The sequence below is a fragment of the Lissotriton vulgaris genome, chromosome 5 (assembly GCF_964263255.1).
Source record: "Lissotriton vulgaris chromosome 5, aLisVul1.2, whole genome shotgun sequence".
Classification (NCBI taxonomy): domain Eukaryota; kingdom Metazoa; phylum Chordata; class Amphibia; order Caudata; family Salamandridae; genus Lissotriton; species Lissotriton vulgaris.
In genome coordinates this window covers 1,552,185,027-1,552,190,432 of record NC_141693.1, presented here as the reverse complement: position 1 = coordinate 1,552,190,432, position 5,406 = coordinate 1,552,185,027, and positions in this window count along the sequence as shown.

The following is a 5,406-nucleotide window of genomic DNA, read 5'->3' as shown; positions in this document are numbered from 1 at the left end:
GACTCCAGAGCTCCTCTATGTTGAAGGGTAAGCCTTCTTTCAGGAACTGGGTTTGATGTCTCAGTTCTCAACTTCTCACTGGTTACTCTGCCTCATGCTTTTGTAATGCAGATTTGGCAGGCAGGGGGTTGCCGGGTGTTTACTGACAGTGAATTGTGAGACAATGGCACAAACAAAACTGGGCTTCCCTGACTTGGCGGATGAACCTCTGGGGGAAAAATTAAGCAGGAGAGGGCAGAGACTGTTTTTATACCTTATAGGTTCTTCTGTCACCCTCTGTCCTTTCACAGACCCCTGTTTTACTACGAGGAACTCTTAGAAATGTCGTAGAGGCTACCTACCATTCTCCTCAATGTGTGGCAGGCTCTCTCCATCCCTTGCTTTGTCAGCCACTCTTGCAAAGGGGTTCCAAAATGGATTCCTCTGCCCCTGCAGTTACACACACTCGATGCTCACTCTGATACACACCCACCGAGCAAGTGTCTATGCAACATCCACACCTCAAACAGAAGAGGTCAGTAGGCCACACTCCAGTCAGGTAACATGAAAAATGCTGGTTCTTATATATGTGATCAAGTGCTGCCACCGTTCTCAGGATTCCTCAACCCAACAAGAGGGCAATAGTCATTCTCGACAAAGTAGGGATCCAGTTGGTGTTCCCCTCCAAGCCAAAGAACTCCACACTTTGTCTCAGAGCTTGCCACAGGCCCTGAGTGTACGCGTGGGATGACGCTTGTGTGCAAGTAGGAAAAATAAATCATCATAAGGGTCATTAATCTTGCGATGGTGGACCCTAGGCCAGGGCAGACACTCTACACAGCCACAGTGGACATTCTCGCCCCAATATCTCCTGTATATGCTCACTTATCCTGCTATAACAGGTCCTCTGTCTCTGCTAAGTAGGAGAAATGGGAGGCAGCCGGAGAGAGGAGGTCGGAGAGGAAAAGAGAAAGGTATAGCAAGAAAGGGAATGCAGATGTCGGAGGAAGGTAGGAGTATGTGGTACTGAAATCTATAAGGTAGAGATGGAGACAATGAGGTAGCCTGAAAGAAAAATACAGAGGCAGAAAGATGAAGATGTAAGAGAGAAAAAACACCAGCTAAATATTTAAAGTGAGTTAAAGAGATGGGGTGAAGGAAGTGTACACCTCCGGGTTATGTACAGATAGAGGTGAGGTAGAGGTATGGGCTACAAAGGTAGATAAGTGAATAAGCGAGTGAAGCGTAGAGACATGTAAGCTAGAAAATGATATCGGTTACATTGAGATGCACCAAGAAAAGAGATCTAGAAACACTGGTCAGGTAAAGACAGTAGTGAAGAAGAGAGAAAAATAGATAGGAGGGGGGGGGGGGAGTAGAAAGAGAAATGAAGTGTAAAGAGAAAAGAGCAGATGCAGAGAGATGATGATGTGAAAGATTAATGAAGAAGAGGTAGAAAGGGGGAGTAAGAGACTGTTGTGGTAAAAACAGAGACATGAGGTAGAGAGCTGTAGAAAGAGAATGGAGCTAGAGAGAGATGTGATAGAACGAGAGATGAAATAGAGAAGCGGTAAGGATAAAGATGAGAGAGAGTGCAAAGGTAGAGGAAAGGAGATAAAGGGAAACAAAGAGGTAGTATGAAAGAATCAAAGTAATGCGAGAACAGAGGTGAAGTGTTTGCAATCAGGAGACTGCCTTAGGGAGCGAACCCTTCCTCAAAATTCAACCTCTCTTGGTCTAGAAGGAGTTGGTACAATCTAGGCCTTCAAAAGATTGTTTACTTTCTGCTCAGGCTGCCATCTATGATTGCTCACCCTATTGTTATCTCGGTCATTGGGCATAAAATGTAGACCAGGAGGCCCTCTTCCTGCCCTGTTCAGGCTGCATGACTGCTGCAACTTTGGTTGTCCTTCCATCTGTTATTTCACCTATTGGGTGTGATGTACCTTATGTTGCATTATCTTCACCTTGCACGTTACCATTTGAATTATCGGGTGTTTTATGATTACACACTGTTGGTGTAAACTCACACAGGGCTCTTTTGCCCCTATGGCCAGGCTAGGTCTATGCACATTCCTGTTTTGACATCCCTACATCCAGCAGATACTAGTGCACAAAACATCAGGCCATCTTGTGCATACATCTATCTGTAACAAAGAGAGCAAGGATCTCGGGTGTCCACACAGTGCAGATGCACCTTTTAATTAGGTATCACTGCACTCCCCTCTGAGTAACCAGGCACAAACAGATACAACTCAGTACCTTAGATACAGACACTGCCCAAAGCGGCTAAGCTGCTCCCTGTGCTGGGCATCACCAGGCTCAAGCAGCATGAAAAGGCTGGACCACGAGTGGTTGAGGCGGAGAAGAATGAGAGATGAGGTAGCAAGAGATGGGAGACTTAAAGAGGAGCATTAGCTAGAGGTGGACATTGGTGAGGTTGAGAAAGAGCTGACAGAGGTTTAGAGAGGTGAGGTCTAGCGAGAGAGAGACGAGGGGAGAGAAGTGACGTAGAAAGAGTATATATGCAGGGAGCAGAGATGGGAACAGCAGTGAGATGCAGAGAGTGGGGTGAGGGAGAGAGGTGATGTAGAGGGGGTAGAGAGGTGGAGCCAGGTGCAGAGTGGTAGAAAGGCAGGTGAGGTGGGGTAGAGAGGGCTGTAAGTAGGGAGAGCGGAGGTAGAGTGAGTTGAGCTGGGGGGGGGGGGTAGTTACATAAAAATACAAGGATAGTTAGAGATAAAAAGAAAAAGGTGAAGCAGAATAAGTGAAGTAAAGAGAAAGACATGAGACAGAAAGATTTAAAAAAAATGTAATTGCAACCAAGTACTGGAGAAAGCACATAGTTGAGGGCAGGCCATAAAAAACACCGCTTGATGTAGACCTCCGACTACACACACCAATTAATACAAACTAATGTAACACGTAAAATCAAACATATACATTAAAGTGGCATATTATGCATACCCACACAGCTAATCGTCCAATTCAAACAATAGGAAGCCAGGCTCTGTCAGTGACGGAATCCTGGCACCCATGGTGTGTAAGTAAGTACCCGAAATCCAACAGCGCCTAGAGGCCATCATAGCAAAATACACACTACACAAATCTCTGTCACATAACATAACTCATCCTCTGTCTTCTGTGCGCCTTGATAACCATAAAAGTCTATTTTCCTTGTTGACAGACACTTCACAGCATAACCCCCAGCCTAGACATTTCCTCATGTATCAGCCTTTGTGGGAGTTGACAACGAATGATCAACATACATTCAGAAGCCTCCACTCCCCCCCCCCGCTCTACACAAAGTTTAAGGACCGCTAGTGGCCCTATGAAGAGCCCCGTTGCTGTTCAGCTCCACAGGTCGAATGCTTTCAATCATGCACCTCTCACAAGTACCAAACCCGCATCGAAAATCTTCTTAAGTGCAAATGGTGATTGATTTCACAGTGTGTGTTGTACAAAGATTGACTCGTCTAACAAGCAACTCTAAGCGGCAATGCGATGATGTGTCTTCTGTGTAAGAACCACTCTGTACCCGGCAGGAACCTGGTGGCGATGCTTGCCCTCACACCAACCAGCGCTTCTGTGGAAGCGCACCAGCTCTACATACAGTAACCGTAGTGCTGTGTCCCGAGTTACGGGTACAACATGTGCTTAAGGTGGTGGGCGTATGATGTGACATGTTGCGTGGATTGATCAGTAGATGTGGTGGGTTGTTGGTGGCGTGTGGTGGCTCACGAGGGAGCGGGGTTTGAAAGCGAGGGAGGAGCGAGTGGTTGAGGATGGAAACCGAGCAGGAGCCGAGGCAGGGGGTGAAGGCAGATCATTGTTAGATGTGAAGGGAGTTACACCTACTAGCACAGTGTTGCTGTCATCTTAATACGTAGGCCCCTACACACAGTGATCTTTTGCCACTACAAAGGTCCTTCTGACCATGGAAACCATCTAGTTCTTTCAGTGACTAGCCATGCTGCTCACCCAAAGGCCAAACTGTTTAATGCCGATTAGCCTGATGGCCAACCAGTTCACTTGGCTAACAAAGCTAGTGGACGCTTCTTACAAGCCATTGACTTCATTCTCTGATCAACGTACTCATCGCCTCCCCGCCACTTCTCACAGACTTCAAGATCTGATTGCCCCCTCCCCCCTTGTCTAGACAGTGCACCCATCTTCTAAAGGATAGAAACACATTACTTGAAGGAACAATCCATTTATTGATGAAGCGTACAGTTATTTTGGCAATTAATTCACTGGATGAACAGCCAGTTCCAGCACCCAACTCAAACAACTGACTAGGCTACTGCAAACTGGTTTGATGGGTCACCACCGGGCACAACACGTACCTACCATTTAGTTCGTCCATCCACAAGCTTTTTTTGCTGGTGAAACCATCACATTAAATAAAGAGTGTACTGGTTGGTAAACTATACAGCTTACGGGTTGACCATCCTATGAGACCAACTACTTTATCTGTTGATCTCTAACTCTACCTAGAAGCTCGTTCGGTGCCCTACCTGTTCTTGTCTTGTTGACCAAGGCCATTAATGTGATGGGAGAACCAGTTCCTTTCATTGGTCGGCGTCCATTTAATTTATATGGATAGTCAGTTTGTAGGGTTGGCCAAGAAGCACATTAGAATGACAAGCAAGCTTGTTGAGATAGGCAACAAATGCAAGTTTGCAGCAATGTCCAATCATGTACTCTTGATAACTGGCGAAAGAAGGTCCAAGTTTAAGCCTGCCTGTGGAGTAAACAATCTACCTGCCAATCTCTGTACACTTTGTTCGCTCAATGAAGGTGTGCGATGAACATGGTCACTGCTAGTACTGCAATCTGTTATTTCCTGGGGAATCAAGGTCTGAACACAGGCACCACATGGGATGCAGAATTCAGTCTTGATACTCAAACAGGGGAAACGTATTCTCTTCTTACTAGGTGAAACTCAATATTACTACTTTTCATATGCCAAGAAATCAACACTGTAGAAGTCATGGTGCTTGTTATGGCAAAGCCCTTGTTACGCTGCATCACCCTTTGATTCAGCCTCGATGCCTACATACCAAATAAAATGACTCCATAAAGAACATCAGGGCACAAATTCTTGGCCTAAAAAGAGCTGCTGTTTCTGCATCAACTCAGATGTCTAGGATGGACTGTCTGTACTGTCAAAAATCCCTTGCAAGAGTGTATGCCTACTGGTGTCAACCATTTGGAGTTACTCAGAACCAAATGCAAGACCAAAAAACACAGATGCTTCGCTGCCTCAGTCTATGCCTCTGGAACACCTTCACCAGTGATGCGCAACATCTCCCGTCTGATGCACTTCAGACCAAATCTGAAAAAAAACACTTACTCTGAAACCCTAATGTTTGCCACCACACAACTCCCCAATGAAATGTCCCCTCCCTACAGGATAATGAAATG